The sequence below is a fragment of the Malania oleifera genome, chromosome 6, assembly GCF_029873635.1.
Source record: "Malania oleifera isolate guangnan ecotype guangnan chromosome 6, ASM2987363v1, whole genome shotgun sequence".
In the NCBI taxonomy this organism is placed as follows: Eukaryota; Viridiplantae; Streptophyta; class Magnoliopsida; order Santalales; family Ximeniaceae; genus Malania; species Malania oleifera.
The window spans coordinates 48,850,236-48,868,003 of NC_080422.1; the positions used below are offsets into that span (position 1 = coordinate 48,850,236).

The 17,768-nt window shown below is 35.9% G+C and overlaps 1 protein-coding gene across 18 annotated transcripts in view; it reads right to left on the bottom strand.

The window, feature by feature from the left end:
• The window catches only part of LOC131157427 (uncharacterized), a 32,407-nt gene extending 16,945 nt beyond the window's left edge, over positions 1-15,462 (bottom strand). For 2 of the 18 annotated variants that reach the window (XM_058111574.1, XM_058111581.1), the window contains exons 1-3: positions 15,244-15,431; positions 14,739-14,823; positions 14,343-14,408 (exon numbers count right to left, since the gene is read on the bottom strand). The gene's annotated coding sequence lies outside the window, so the exon portion shown is untranslated. Of the gene's footprint in view, positions 1-1,404; positions 1,598-3,204; positions 3,382-14,342; positions 14,409-14,738; positions 14,835-15,243 lie in introns of all 18 variants that reach the window. The other 16 variants (XM_058111584.1, XM_058111592.1, XM_058111588.1 and 13 more) reach the window with 16 other exon arrangements.
• Positions 15,463-17,768: the final 2,306 nt, after the last annotated feature.

Below are 17,768 nucleotides of genomic sequence, written 5' to 3' on the forward strand. Positions count from 1 at the left end.
CCTTTCCCTTCTGCCCTTACTTTCAACAAAGGCTTAATTTGTTACACCAACTTTGGAGATACCAGGACGGTTGTTCAGGGGACTGACATATTCAATGAGTTCAAACCCAATTCTGGCCCTGTTTCACCCATTGTCGCCCAGGCACGACTCTTTTGTTCAAATATTGATGAAATGGCCAAATCAACAAGATTCTTCCTGGATTATGAAATGTTCCACTGTGTTATCTACAAGCTGAACCAACAAAAGAAAATTGGCTAAAGAAAGCTCCCAACCACACTCCAGCAGACACCATAGTATTTGCATCCAGTTCCATAACTCCTACAAATCTGGTCACCAAGAAGCACAAGTGCACTGCAGGTGTGTGCTAGTTGATTCTATTATATCTCTTCAATTTGGCCTTTCATGTGACATATGACCCACACTGTAGAGATATACAGAGGATTTTCGGAAGAGGCCTTAAAAAGATAATGGCATGCTGACAAGTATCTCTAGATGTTTGCCCAGTTGCTTGAAAAGTACCCCATACCACTCATGACTGGGTATATAAACCCTTTAACTTGGATGAGTCTCATCTGATCCTTGATGTCCCATTCACCCCAGCCCAAGAAATTAATGCCCATATTAGGGCTGAAAATCAACCATACAGATCAATAACAAGTGCACTGCAAGTGTGCTAGTTGATTCTATTATATCTTTTCAACTCAGCCGTTCATGTGACATGATCTGCACAGAGGGATATGCAGAGGGATTTGGAGAGGCCTCAAAAAGACAATGGCATGCCAACAATTATCTCTAGATGCTTGCCCAGTTGCTCGAAAAATACCCCATGCCACCCATGACTGGGTACATAAACTATTTGAACTTGGAAGAGTTACATCCGATCCTAATGCCCCATTCACCCAAGCCCAAGAAATTAATGCCTATGCTGTTATGCAAATATGGAAACAGAGAAATAAATATGAGACTTAATGGTCTTGATGATGATGAGCTGCAGATGAGAATGAGAGTCGCGGAGGAGCCAGCTTTCATGCGCTGGAATGATAATGCCCGTGTGCTTATTTATCCCATTAAAATGCAATAACTCCTTTCCTTCTCTATCTATCCTATGTATCTATAAATGAGAGCATTTGTGTTGTGTGAATAGCACAAGCAAGTGAAAGTTAGTGAGGAGTGTGAGAGTGAAGGTGAGAGAGAGAAAAGTGTGAGAAGAGTTGAGTTGAGTGTGTGTTTCCTCCTCTTGTTTTTCTCCCAGATTATAGTATATTTGGTGTGCTCCGTGGACGTAGGTCAGATCAGACCGAACCACGTATATCTGGTGTTCTTATTTTGTGCTTGTTTTGCTTGTGTGTGTGATTATTGTTCCTAGATCAACATATGCTAGAGCTGACAATCAACCATACAGACCAATATGAAGGCATCAGAGTTGGGAGGTGGCGATTTACAGGGTGATCCTCCCCCTTGGCCCAGGGGCATTGCCATCAGCTTTCTTCATTTTTTTTTTTTTTTTTTTAATAAAAGAAGAAGTGATATTAGAATAGAAGAATAGTAACAGCACATCAAAGGACAAGCAGTCCTCCTGCAATGACAAGCAGTCCTCCTGCAATGACAAGCCGTCCTCCTGCAATGAACTGCAAACCAATCAGCCGCACAATTAGTAAGCATTTTTTGAATAACAACCACTAAAACCCAACTTTTTCCCTCATTAAATACATATGTCTGTATTCTAAGTTCTTTCAATTTTATTTATTTTCATGTTTTTCTTACACCTAGTTTGGAGACTAAAATATGTTCTTGTAAGCATTTTTGTTCTCCTTTAACATATAAGCATCCTATATTTTATTTTTTAGGATAACAAAAATTTCATTAAATACTAAAAGAGTACAAAAGATGGCATTCTCTATTTCTATTTCTTTATATTTATGATTGCTTAGCTTGAATTTCACTTACAATCAATAAAGTAGTGAAAAGTGGTAATGCATGCTTCTTCTTGCTAATAGCAACTAAAGCAACCAAGATGACCTCCAATACTTGTAGTATATGGTATTTTTAAATTGATTAAAATTTACTAAAAATCATTTAAAGCTTTAGTGTATAGGATTTTGGGATCAAAACATGTGAATCTATATGGTTTTAAGAAGTTTGTTAATGTAAAAAATGAATTCATGGATGCAGTGTTCATTACCCGTTACTAACGTCTGTGATGGTTGCAATCGTTACACCACAACTGTTACCGTTATGTGGACTATACTGTTATTTAAAACCATGGTCGCACCCCTTCCTGGGGAGATTCTTCTTCTTATCTTTCCTTAACTTGTTGACTTTCATGACTTTTATTCTTTGTCAGCTTACTCATATGTTTCGTAGAGGAGGGGGGTGGGCCACAGAGAGAGAGAGAGAAGGAGCTCAAATCTGTGAGGGTGCCTCTCAATCCATTTACAACAAAACATATACACAATGGAGATATTATCCCTCTAACATTACCCTTTTACCTATGCTCTTTAACACTCCCCCTCAAGCTGGAGCATACATATCAAATGTTCCAGCATGTTACAAATATATTTAACCGGCACCTCCAAAAGGCTTGGTGAATAAATCAGCAAGTTGATCGTCTGATTTCACAAGTAGAACTGACAAGGTTCTTTAGAAGTTTATCTCTGATGAAGTGACAATCAATCTCAATATGCTTTGTACTCTCATTACACGGGATTCAGAGCAATATAGGACGCATCCTGATTATCACATATAGACTCATCATGGTACGCCTCTTCCCTAGACCCCACATATCTGGGACCTTAATGAACCAGGCTGCCCTTTATCCTGATTATCACATATCAGCTACATAGGTGATATCTATTGAACCGTAAGCTCCTCTAACATATACACCAACCAGATTAACTGACAACTAGCATGAGCCATAGCATTATATTTATATTCAGGAGTAAACTTTGCAGCTACTGATTGTTCCATACCATCCAAAATAATAATTTTCCACCAACAAAATACAAACCATGTAGTAGATCTTCCATCAGATGGAGACCCAGCCTAATCAGTATGGTCGTTGTTTTGATATAATAATCCTCAACTTTTTGTGTCTTTGAGATACCTCAAGATGCAGATAACAGCATTCCAGTGACTAGTTCAAGGAGAGTACGAATTTGACAAATACACTATGCAAAGGCAACATCTAGTCTGGTCCCAACTAACCTCTTACACCGTCTCGGATTTGGCACCAATTCACCATCATCAGCAGTTACAGGTATATTAATGGGCTTAGATCCTAACATTCATGTTTCACTCAACAAATCCAGTGCATACTGCCTCAAATCCTTGATTTTCTTTGCAAGAAAATTTTCAACTCTTGTATTCCCTCATTATCATCACCTGTAATGACAATAACTCAGTATCATCCACACATATTATCAACAAAATTTTCCCTCTAGTAGTATTACAGTGGAATACAGAACAATCTAATGCATGCCCATGAAGATTAAAAGCACTTGCTACTTCACTAAAGCTCCCAAATCATGCTCAATGAGATCATTTTATACAATATAATGATTTCAAACCCATATGGACCCCCACTCAGCAACAAAACCTGGAGATTGCTCCATGTAAACTTCCTTGTGAAGCTTTCCATGCAAAAGGCATTTTTATGTCAAGCTGACGCAACTGTCAATTAAAGGTGACCACAAGAAACAAAAACAAATGTATGTGTGCAATCTTGGCCATAGAGGAAAAAGTGTCAGTAATTTTGGCCAAAAATCTGCATATACTGTATATAGCCTTTGGCCACAAAACAAACCTTTAATCAATTAACTGAACCTTAAAAGGGTTGATTTTCAGTGTAAACACTGTTGGGGAAGGGGAGATATGGAGGTGATGGTCAAAACACAAAATCCCAAGATAAACCTTTCCTTAGTCTAATTAACACTAAATAGAATAATTAACTATCAAATAAACTTAAATAATCAGCAGCCAAAAAAATACAAACCAACCACACAATTACAAAGGGAACACCAAAATTGTAAAGGAAAAAACCACAAGACTGAAGTCCACTTCCAATCTTTCACTATGTCAAATAGTATGCTACAATAGGTCTTCTTTAGTTAAAACTAGAGGCATACATCAACTAAATTCATCAAGAACAAGAAATTCTTGGCATACAAATCAACATAAGTCATCACGAACAAAAGGTTGAATCAAACTTTAAGAAAAATGGAGAGGTCACACCAAAAACAGAGGCTGCTGTCCAAGCCACGAAACCATTGCAAATGACCTCCAAATGATGATCAAACCGACCAGATTGGAGGAAGACAAGTTACAAACATGGTGCCAAAATTTCAGCTCGGTCAGACAATAAATCACCATCGGATCGTAACGATCAATCTGACTGCGCAGACACCTCTAACCCCAACTTTCATCAAGTTTTCTTCACTCCTTTTCCTCTCTTCTTTCTCCCTTCTCGGCTTTCACAATAATGCACGAAAAATGCAGTAACTCTCAGCCATAACTCTCATTAATTTGCTGCCTTTAATTTCTCCAAAGATGATAAATCATCTTCCAAGCAAATCACAATTAATTTTAATGAATCAATCATTTTATGACACCTAAGTGAACTATTCCAAAAAATACAACTTTTCTTCTTCCACTTGAGCATTGGCCAAGACATCCAAATGGACCAATCACACATGCAGGCCATCCTCCACATAGGAGAGAAACCCAACAATTCTCCCCCTCCTAACTATGTGGAGGAATTCACCATACTAGCAGTCATGCAAGAAGTTTGATGTTTCTCCCTTGATAGGGATTTTGTCATCATGTCTAAACTATTGCCATCGGTATGAATCTTTTTAATTTCTAATAAATCTTAAACCAATGCATCTCTAATCCAATGGCATTTCACATCAATGTGTTTAGATCGTGAATTAAAAGTGTGATTCTTACAAAGATGAATCACGCTCTTACTATCACAATGCAACACACACCTCTTTTGCTTGAATTTGAGCTCCTGTAGAAATATTTTCATCCACAACAATTCTTTGCAAGCTTCAGTAGCTGCAATGAAGTCCGCTTCAGTAGTAGAAAGGGCAGCAATTTTTTGTAACTTTTACTGCCAAGCCACAGCCCCCCTGTGAAAGTAATCAAGTACCCCGATAAAGACTTTCTAGTATCAACATCTCCAACCATGTCTGCATCTATATAACCGACATATAATGGTTTTCCATTCCCAAAGCAAACACATATGGAGGAGGTACCTCGGAGACACCTGAGAATCCATTTCACAACATTCCAATTCTATTTACTAGGATCGGAGAGAAATATACTCACAACACCAACTGCATAAGCTAAGTTTGGCCTTGTACAAACAACAATTGGAAGATCTAATTCAATAGGAGCTTGATCAAAGGAAAAAAAAGAGCAGCTGGAAAGTAGGTTAATCCATAGCTGAGGACACTGTGATGACACTATTGAGTAGGCAAAGATAGAGATGGACTAGAAGAAGGAATAGAAGGCAAAGGTAAGGTTTCGGAGAAAGTTACAACAACAAGAGTAGGAATAGGAATTGTTGACAAAAGACATTCATGAAGATCAACAAAGTTATGTGTGTGTGTGTTTTGTAGTAGATTCAAAGAATGTAACGTCAGCACAGAGAATCAATTTAATATAGGACTATAACACCAATACCGTTTGAGTCCGAGAATACCTCAAAAAGATAAATTTGATTGCACAAGGATCCAATTTATCAATGAACAATTCCAGAATTAGTCACAAAAGTATGAAAAGACATACAAAAATACACCCAGGCATTATCACTACGAAGTATATGAACAGAATGATTGAAATGAGTCTTAATTTCAGCACAAAAGAAGAAAGTTGAACTAAATCTTTCATTAAATAAAGCCAAATAGTTCTTGAATATTGAATTTTCAGCCACAATTATTACAAAATTTAAGAACCTCAATCTGGAAGTAACATCACCTAGACCCTAAACATAAGGTGACCTCCATCCATGTTGGATTGACCTTTGTAAGAGGCCTTCCCGACTTGGTCAATATGGAGACTTGTGAAAGGTCCTCGATATTTGCATAGCTTCCTATCTTAGCCATGTTCAGACTTGATTTGTTCTTAACGGAGCTTAACAATCACCAAGTCACCACATTGAAGTGCAACAGATTTCTCCCTTGTCCTACCAACATCTTCATCTGGTTGGAAGCTTTTTCTTCATAGGCTTGGGCAATCCACAAATTACCTCTCCATTCTTTGGTGAAGATGTACTGACTCTTTCCTTTATACGACTCATCCACTATGTGAAATAACAATGTCACTATCCTATAACAAGCTCAAAAGGACTATTTCTGGTTGTTGAACTCTTTCGGGCATTAAGACAGAACTGAGCCACATCAAGTACTATACCTAAACTCTTCTGGTTCATGGTGACAAAATAGAGCAAGTCCTCTAATAGTTGCGAAATCTCTTCTTTTTTCCTTTTTTTTTTTGCAGTAATAGCTTGAATAGATGTCAAGCTATGAATTAAGGATTTTGATAAGTTATATCCAAATGTTTCCTTGTGACTTGTATCTCAATCATTGATGATGTCATAGGGAACACTCCAATACTAATGATGTTCTTGAAAAACAACTGTGTTTTCGCCTCAACTACATGGTACTTCAATGAGCATATAACCGTACTTCAAAAATCTTTATATGAACAAATATACCCCATATCCCCAATACTGCAGGTTCATAATAAAGTTAAGGAACTCTCCTATGGTCTCGTTGGTATTTGAAGATGCTCTAAAAGCCCTGCAATCTTCTTTCACTCTTGTCTCAGTGATAGGTGAGATAGGCTTACTTATACTAAACCACCTTATCTCATAAACGAGGCGAGTAGTACCTTTATTCAATAATGCCAAAGTCTGATGCCATCCTAGGTGGCCTACCCACATGGTGTCATGACACTCAGGCAAGAGCATCTTCCTAAGGTCATCGACTCAAGGAACAAAGAGTCAATTTCCATTTGTCAATAGTAGTAATCATCTTTTAACTACAATTAGAGGGCTTTCCCTTTTGCCACAAACTTCACAAGATCTTGAGTAACTAAATCTTTGACAAGGTTCTCCTTAATGCACCCTTGCTTTGTTGTGGTAACTTTACTTATTATCAAGTGAGTTACCAGTTGCAAAGTCGCAAGCTCAACCTTCTTCCTATGTGCGTTAGCAACTTGATTCATTCACCCCCCCCCCCTCCTGGCGCCTTGTGTGTGAAAATGAAATCAACCTTGCTAGGAATTATTTCCAAGAGCCTACTCGAGGGATAACTTAGGTTGTGTAAAGAAATGTATAACAAATGAGTTGCCTTCACCATGAACTTCAACACAAGCAAGTAATGTCACCACATTCAAAGACAATTAATCATTGTTGCATCTCCTTCCCTTGAACAATGTTCTTCCACTTAGTGTCACTAACCTAATAGTTCTCGTACACCCTCATGTAACAAGGGCATTTTTTGGTGCATTTTTTGTACCTTGAAGAGCTTCATGATGACCATGAGAAAGTACCAAATTCCTAGGCTTTTTTAAGGTTGTCAAAGGCTCCTAGCACTCCTGCATGCAATTCCACCCACAAAACTACTTCATCAATTCAATTAATGGGGCAATGCCCCTTAAGTACTCCTTAACAAACTAGTAGTAATGGGTGAGTCTAAGAAAGGACATTAATTCCTTGACTTCCATTGGGATATTCCAATCTTTAATATCTCTCAACTTTTCTATATCCATCGGGATACGACCTTGTTTATCACATGACCATGGAATTTAATTTTGAACAAAAGAGCACTTCTCTTTCTTCACATATAGGTTGTTATCCTTCAGCCTATTGAACACATTCCATGGATACTAATGCTCTTCTAGAGTTAACCTATAGACAACTATGCTGTGAAGGTATACCACAACAAACTTGTTGAGGTAGTCATGAAACATCTAACTCATCAATGAGCAAAAAGTTACTAGAGCATTCATCAACCCAAAATGCATCACCAAGAATTCATAAGCTCTAAACTGCATCACACAAGTAGTCTTCAGTTGATCAATCTCAACACCTCATTGTGAAGGTAAATTGTGTGGTAGCTTATTCGGCACAACTTCTTGATATCCCTTCAACATATTTTGGATGGCAATAAGCATTAGCTCTTGTCTTTACATCTTCATCTACAACCAACTAGGCAAGATATTATGGTTCATCCCTTTTCAAACCCTTTTAGAGTTGCATGGCAAAGAGGGACTTCTCATCGTCTCCTTTATTTGCCATAGCTTGCACCATGCATGGTTGAGGGTCAACTAACAAGATTGGGGCCGCCCTAATCTACCATAAGAATTTTATTCCAAGTATCACTTGGAAATCATCCACCAAAATAGCAGCGAAATTCCCATGGCCTGACTACAACCAAGCTTCACAATCACCTACTTGGCTACTCCCATAGTAGGTTGGACAGCAAAGTTAACCACTTTCACATGTTCCAAGTCCTTGTACAACTTCAAATTGAGTCTCTAAACGTCAAGCTATAAGGCAAAGTTATGTACCCCGGTATCCAACATAGCACGATGCTCTTCCCATTAATCCATAGATCCACAAATATTAGCCCTTTAAATTAAAAAACCTTGGGTTCCTTCGTCTGCCTCTCCAGCGTATTAAGTAACTACATTGCACCTATCCATAAGGTTTCCTCCTTGTCCTTATCTTGTCCTTATGACCCCTCCTTAAAAAAAGCTTGCAAGGCATTAAGTGATGACTTGTGAGGGCGACAACTCTATGTCATCTACGAGGGCCTCAACATAAAAAGCATACTGTCTTATCCTTATAGCCAAATATGTTGAAAGCCCGAGACGAAGATGCTTCCTTTGTTGGTGATGCCTTGGTTTCGACTCCCATTAAAAGGCTTTCTACTTTTCCAACAAGCCTGTCTCCTTAGGTATGGGGGTTTACTTTCTAGCATAGTTAGTGAAGTATTTAGTAGCACTCTCTGTAGTAAACAAGTTTTGAACTCTTTGCTGATGAAATTTAGCCCATGTCTATGGTTTCAAGCCTTCAAGGAAAAATACAACAACTTGTTTTTCTCTGACATTTTTTGAGATCCAACATTAAGTCCAATAACTAGCTTACAAATTTACTTTTTGTCATGGTATGCTTAAGATCTCATAGTTTACGTTAGGCATTATGCTCAACATTATCAAGAAAGAATTGATCCTTGAGCTTTCTCTTCAAGTCTACCTAAGTATATTATACACCAATTGTTTTAAATCTCATCGCATTTGGTATGCCACCATAGCTTAGCGTTCCCACTCAAGTACATTGTAGCCATGGATACTTTCGCCTCTTCCGAACCAGCTCTAACCACACAAAAGAAAGTTTTCCAACTCCTTAGCATTAAAAGCACCATAAAATGCTCTTGGTTCCAATAAACTATTCTCCCATGTTCCACCTTTATTGGATTGGAATTTCCAATCGCACGAACCATCAGGTTATCTTGGTAATAAGCTCACCATCAAGTGTTGTAGCACTTCCACCATACCACAAGAATCTTTTGAAAATTCAAGAAGGAATCTTATCACTATTTTTGAGATCCCTTCAATGCATCAACACATTCCATAAATTGAGCCACCTCTGTTGCCATATGATTGACAGTCTCAACCTGCAGGGGTGCATCAAATCTCTCGATATTAGTGCATGGTTCTATCACCGATGCTTCACATAATCCTCCCATAATTTAGTGCATTTCCACCATACCACAAGAATCTTTTGAAAATTCATCAAGGAATCTTTGTCACTATTTTTAGGATCCCTCCAATGCATCAAGACATCTTGTAAATTGAGCCACCTCTTTTGCCACATGATTGACAGTCTCAACCTACAAGGACACATCAATTCTCTTGATATTAGTGCTTGGTTCTCCTACTGATGCTTCACATAATCCCACAATCCAAAGGCAATTGAATCATGAAGCAATTATCCAAGCTTCATAGCAACTGTCACAGACCAAACACTTCAAATTGTGTGACTAGTCGTAGTACACAAGCTTAACTAGTCAAACAAAAGTAAACCGCAGATTCACCACATGAACAAGTTCACAAGTCACATAGTCAACCATAAAGCAACGCAATTCATTATCACACTTTTGTAGGCAAGGTGTGTTTAGCAAGGCTAGCAAGTAGGCTAAACATGTTTACATTAGCTAGTGCATTTTACAAGATTGATGAACCCTCACCCTCCCTTCTAACTCTAACACTAGGAAACATCACCTTGACTTAGGAGTCAAGCTCCCTTTTCTAACTAAAGCAATATCCCACTCAAGAATAAAACCTATAGTAGCATTTACATAATGGTTAGTCACTTAATCTACACTAGACAAGTGATCACAAGCAAACACATGGTGGTGTTTGCTAGTGGAAAGAGTTGGCTGGTTCTTGGAGGATTGGTTTTTTTATAAATAATTAAATAAAATAGGTGCTAGTTGTGACTCAAACTGCAAAAAACAAGAACAAAGATCATATAGAACCTCCAAACTTCTAGAACTTTTTGAGGTCCTAGGAGTCCCATCTAGAAGATATTATAATGGAAGAATCTTACCATTAGATATTGCAAAAACATTAAGGGTGTTCAAAAGTTAAAGATGCAGGAGAGAAGAAGAGAAGAGAAGAACAAGAGAAGAAGAGGAAAAAAAAACAAGAGGTAGTTTCCCGTAGCATGCGTGTCTGCCATATTATATTAATAATAAAGGCACAAAAGACAAAATGCCCTTGTTAAAACCATATAATTACTAAAATCGTATCTTGTCTTTTGAGACTCCCCCTTGAGATTGAGATGTATAAAATAACCTAACAACAACTTGTTACAACCACTAGATAAGGCAGGTTCAAATAAAGCCTTCATTAAACTATCACCCAACTGTTCCACAGGTTTCAAAAAAGGATTCATGGCAACCTTCTTTAGCACAATTTCTCTTATAAAATTATAGTCAACTTCAATGTGCTTTTTCCTCTCATGAAACACTAAATTGCTAGAAATATAATGGCACCTTGATTATCATAAAGCATATCTACAGGTTGTGTAACCAAAAGTCCCATCTCTAGCATAACAGACGTCAACAACAAACATGGTCTTAAATTTCCATAAAATCGTCAAACTTTCATTGAAATAATTTTCTTTCCATCACCCTAGATATCGAAATGGCAAATGATTTCCATCTTACATAATTTCCACCAAATTTCAACGAATCATCTAAAATTTATTGAAATCTCGAAATTTTAGTGAAACTTGTCGAAATTTTAACTATAGAAGAATTCAAAATGTGAGATTAGATGCAAGGTGAAACTCCTCTCTTAATTTATCTTATGTTTTTATTGAAACAAAATATTATTACAAAGTCTTTTGAAATTATATGAAAAATTTCACTTAAAAAACATTTTATATAACCATTCATCTATAAATTATATTTAATTGTATAATAAATAATATTTAATTAATTTATGAATTCATTTATTTTAGCCGAATATGTTTAATACACATATTATATTACAATTTTTTTTAACACATTATAATACAACTATTGCACCCCATACACAAAATAGATGTATTTAACTTGTAATATATTAGTACTAAATTTACACTATTATGTCTATTAAACATTTTTGAAGTTTCGTAAAAGAATTCCATGCCTTACTACTAATTTACGTCATTTTTTCAAATTGATACTGAAATTGACATCAAATTTGAAATTTACGTACTTTGAAGCTTCAAAATTTTAGTCAAAATCAAAATTTAACACCTTGCTTGCAAGGAGGGGTGTACACGGTTCTGTACAGTTTTGTTATGACTTAAACCAAAGATCAAACTGAAATTTTCGTTTTTAAATAATGTCAAACAGATATCGAACAGCTAACTGCGGTTCAATCAGATTAGGAACCGTAAATTTGTTGGTTTGGCTCAGTAATCAAAACTAATAAATTTAGGCCCTCAGCAAAAGATGTTTCGAAGCCAGCCTGTGCACTATGACTAAACCAGCTGAAGCCCATTATTTGAATCCAAAAGAGCCCAAGTTGTCCTTCTATATGGGAAGGATGGCCCTCAACTTTTCTAAGTAATTGATGTGGGACTGACAGGAATGGGGATTGCTCAGGGCTGAAGTAGTACACCAGCAAGAAAGTCACGAAGAAAAGCATGAATGAAAAAGTTGTCTCACATCATTTAGGAAAGGGGAAATAGCCCTCATCCACAGCTATAAATCACTTCTATCCCCACTTGATAAATAATATGTTATTTGAAAGTCATCGTCATATGTTTTGAGAATTACACAGATTTAACAGAGAACTGTGTAAAACATAACATATAAATTTAAAAATATATTTGAAAATTTTTCAGATTTCTCAGTTCAAATTATTTGTAAAATTGATTTTAAAAGATTCTAAATTGTAACCTAAAAATGCAACCAAAAAACCAAACCAAATGCAAATTGGTTTGGTTTCAGTCCAGTTTCAGTTTTTTGATGATTTTTTTACACCCGTACTTGCAAAAATTTGACCACGGATGTGTTGAAGGTCAAGATTTAACCCAAAACAAAAACTTGGCAGCCAAGAACTCTCCCTGTTGCCTCTTAATCATCTTAAATAATGGACCCTCAGAGTGCCATGATACTCAAATAATGGACCTACCTTCTTCATTGCATTTGATAAGCTTCTCATATACGTCAAACACACGAGTTTAATATTTATCTTTTGAGAATCCTTCACAAATATCATCCCATATGCCTTGGCTGTTTTATGAAGCATCACAATTGCAGCAGTTTGTGGTTCCATGCTATTCCACAATCACACAAGTAGTATGCCATTCTTTTTCATCCAATCTTTACAATTTTGGAGTCTGGATACACAGGAGAATGCAGACTTGGACTTCCCTCTTGTCTTAACATATACACGTTGGAAGATCCAACCAAATTAATGGATGTGATCAAGACATATCATCTAAAGCTCTCTCCAGAGACTATCAAAACCACCACCAATAAACAGCAACCAGCACACACCAATATAGGGATGAACAACACAGTAACAATGTACAAGTAGGCACCAAAAACTAGCACAGAACAACACTTCTTAAAGATCCAGAACTTACAACATTTCAGAACTAAATTCCAGAATTTCAAAAGGCAGCTATGACCAGAACTGAAGTTACAATATCCTAGGAGGAACAACTTGACCATGAATATCAGGCCAAACCACAACAAAGCACCACAGGCACTTAATAAACAACCTAGCAGCAACTAGAGGCATTATGGTTGGCTGCAACTAGAAGCAAGTGCAAGCAAGAACAAGGAGTAGAGTGATTGAACACCAACGTAAACCAACTAACAACTGATACAAGATTGCGAGCAGTCAATCACAAACACACGCAGCATCAGAATAGCATCATGCCACAATCAGCCTATGGAATAGAGGAATGGCTACAGCAGTATACCAGAAATGTACAAGTGGTTTCAAATTAGCAAACCAACACAACATAGAGCATCCTAGTAAGGTTGCAACACAGCCTAATTGAGAGGAAGAATGTATCTAAACAACTCTCAAACCAAACTGAAAATCATATTTGATAACTGATAAGGGAAAGATAAGAAAAAAAAAACAGACAAAAAAAAAAAAGTAGAGTGTCCAAAATAAACTCAGATAAATCAAATTTAAAGAAGAACAGCACTCTCATAGGTGTGCAAAAATTCCCCAGGTCTAGCAGAATAATTATCGACAGATTTCTTTGTCAAGCCAAAACCCAACATTAGTGATATAAGCATCAATCAAAACCATTATTCCAAATAAAAATAAATATCATGACCACCTTCTTTTCCAAAATGCAATATGTTGACAGTTCTTATGACTTAGGAGATCTAATTTTTTGGAAAAAAGTTCAAATATTATGGCAGACTTTATATGGAATATTGTGAATATTATTCTAAAAGAACAGAACTTATTGGACCTGTGAGTGAATTTTTGTTGAGTTACAGCTCATATTCAGAAGAATTTATCCACTTGAAGCCTACTATAAGTGGGAATTTGCACACAAAGTGCTAGGGGGCCCTTGATCTCTCTTTTGTGAGTATGGATAGAAAAACACAAATGAAGATGTAAGCTCAACCAGGGGCCTAGGATTACATTAGGCAACACTTGGGTCATGTCCTATTTGGATATCTTGCTTTCCTTAAAGTAACATGCACAGAAGTTTGCCACCTCAAAACACTCAGCATAGTTAAATATGGTATGAATTATTTAAATACGGTATAAATTGCATACTTCTTAAAATTACTCACATAAATTGACTAGCATTCTGGAATCACAATTCAGACAGATAGTTGGCCGCTAAAGTGCTACCTGAGCTGCAAAATCAAATTCAATCAAGTAGAAAGAACGTTATCCTAATAGTTGTTCTTAGAAATCAGTTGATCGGCACACATCATAGAGTCAATGATTAAGACTTAGCATTTCATAAGCGATGAGCATATGTAAGCCCATGCGCAAGCGAGTGCGTGCACGCGCACAAACCCTATGGCCATTTTCAATAGTCCGAACATATATACAAATCTAGATTTTCAATAATCCCCTCAAAATCCAAAGGAGGAATAATAATTTATATGAAAATCCAATATTAATGATCGGATTACGAATGCCGAGTTTAGAAAACAATCTACAACCAGATCAGAACCTACTTGGAAAAAAGTTAAACCTTTCGAAGAATCGATTTTCAAATACCGGAGATTTGAGCAATTTTCCGTGATCCATCAAGCGCTAGAGCTGCAAGGAAACTTTTAGAGTCATCTGAGCAAGGTCCCAACACCCCCACCCCCCCCCACCCCCAACACACAAAAAACACCTCCCATATGGATTTTTTTTTCATTTAAAAAAAAAAACAGACTACTTTTTTTCCTTCAAAGGTGGTACCACATAAGCCAGCCCTCCAATGTCGTGCATATGACTAAATTTATCATCAGTCGAGAATTTTTGAATGCTATTAATAAATCTTCAGTTGCATGCTAATTGCTAAAATAACTGTCATAGGCAAAACAGTAAAGAAGAGCAAAATGAAGATACTTTCCAAAAGAGCAAGAAACATAAACTCAGTCCCCATCCCCGTCTTAGCTACAAACAAGCGCGCATTCACAAAGATTAACACACACACACACACACACACACACAGAGATTAGGAAGGTATACCTTGAGAGTGGAAGGAAAGCAATAGGCATGCGCTGTGCAGTCCTGGCCCTGCAACAAGAAGAAGAAACGCAGCAGCTGTTGCAGAAGCAGAGTAACTGTGGAGGAAGTGAGGATGGTCTGTATGTATTGGTGGGTCTGTGCAGTCAAGCGCAAAACTTGTTTAGAAATCCACAGTAAATAAGAACTGCAACTTAATAATCTGGTTTAACAGCCCAATATATTATATAAAATTTATTTATAATCAATTTCATATAATGGTCCGTGCATGCCCCGTGACTTTTTCTAATATTTTATATTAATTTTAAGAAAATAATTGTAAAGAAAATGAATAAAAATTAAAAAGTACTTAATTTACTTATAAAAGTAATTATAATTAATTATAAGGGTGTTGTGGTATCGGTAGAGGTGAGTGTATAGAATAATTATAAGTAATTATAAGGGTATTTTTAGTAGTTTAAAAACCAAACTAAGAAAGAAGAATTTCCTTTCTAATATTAAAGAAAAATATTTACATAAAAAGGACTAAACAGAGTTAAATAATTATTGTTGAGAATTCCCCAAGCGAATTTGTCTCAAATTAGAAAATTTGAATGGATGATGGGTGCTTATATACATGATTTGACCCAAGATCCAATAGATTTAAGCTTTTGGGTCAAGTTGGGTTCACCCATGTATCAAGCCCACCAATGGGCTCCATCCTAACAGTTATAAATTCAACATCATCTTTTATCAATACCAGTGAAGTGAAGTACGGGATGGTGTCTAAGGCCCTTTGGATATTTTTAGTTCTATTATACTAAAATTATATTCATGTATTGGAAATATTTTTTCAAGATTTTTTAACAATTAGTTTTAAGTTGGATATTGTATCTAAAATAATTAATGCGAATAATCATGAGATAATTAAATAAAAATGCAATTTTAATATCAAAATGTAATTAATTATTCAAAATATGCTTTAATAAAGCACACCCCTAACTGCAAGTGGCTTAATATTGTTTTAGGATTAAATATATTTACATATTGTCTAGTTATGTATGATTCAAAAACACACAATTAACCAACCTCTAGGTAAGTTTATAAAATTTGTTATTCACTTATAATTTTAAATGTCTACACGTGATAAAAAAAATAAAAATAAAAACATAAACGGTCAAAGGCTATTTTCTTAAACATGTTATTAACTTGTAGTTTTTTAAATTTGCACTTAATCATCCCCTAATGTTAGCTTCATTAGATAAGTCTACAATGATTTTTGAACATCACATAACCACATAGAACAAGAAGGAACAAATATCCGTGCAATTCATTCCAAAATTAATCAAAATTGAAAAAATAATTTTAAATCTTTAGTAATAATTTAATGGATTATGTTAAAGTTTGAGTTTAAATTTTGAAAAAGATTGAAAGGGGAGGATGGAAAATCAATTTACCTCCTATTCTATGGTCCAAACCTAATGTGGAACTTTTAAAAACCAAAAAATTATAAAATTAGCCAAATTAATGGGGAGAACCTTAACTCATTCATAGAGAGTAGATATTTAAAAAATAAATAAAAAAATTAATTATGTCTACTATAAATGACAAGTGAAAATAAAATGAAATAATTATAAATTATCATAAAGAATTTATACCAACCTTTACAAATTTTTTTAAGCCCTAAAATAAATGCAAGCAAAATAGTTTTACATATTATGGATGACAGCTATCAGAGTTATTATCTCGTTGACTAATATTTAAAATTTTTTTTTTATTGCATGCCAGAAAAACGCATATGCTTGCCACGTTTGCATGGCTTTTTGGAAATGGGGCCCATTACCGTCGTGTTTTGCTTTTAAGCTTAGAAAAAATTTATTTTATTTTTTTGTCTAAATATTTTTATATGTTAGAGTAATGAATACAAAAGAGAAGTCACTTGTCGCACTCACAACTAGTGTCAAAAATGGCCATTACGTCCTTTGAGAGTGGGGCACACAAGTGTCGAGCGTTATCAATTTTCTCCTATTTAAGTAGGAAATTATTATCATACCCTCATCCAATTATTTTAAAAAAATAAAATAAATTGCATAATCACATAAGATATGGGGTAATTATGTTGGAAAAAAGAAAGAGATAATACCTAAAGACGTGTTTAGTTGTCATATGGGGTTTTTTAAAAATGAAATCCACACGTATCAAAGTTGATTACCTTTCTACCCTCATATAAGCGCGCGCGCGCACGCTCACACACACACACACACACACACACACATATATATATATATATATGTATGTATATTACAATGGGTATATATATATATATTCTAAAATTATATAAGTTTTTTTTTTTTTATTACATAGGAACTCCAGCCACCAAAGAGCCTTTCGGACCCCCTAGTGCGGCACCAAATCTACAGATCAGCATCCTCCGCCCTCAGGTCTCGCTAATCAGGGCAAAGTCCAGATGAGACCTTCCTTCTTCTTTAGTCCTATTATGTGATGGCTAGCAATTATCAACCTACTTGCTCATCTAAGTGTCAAAAGCA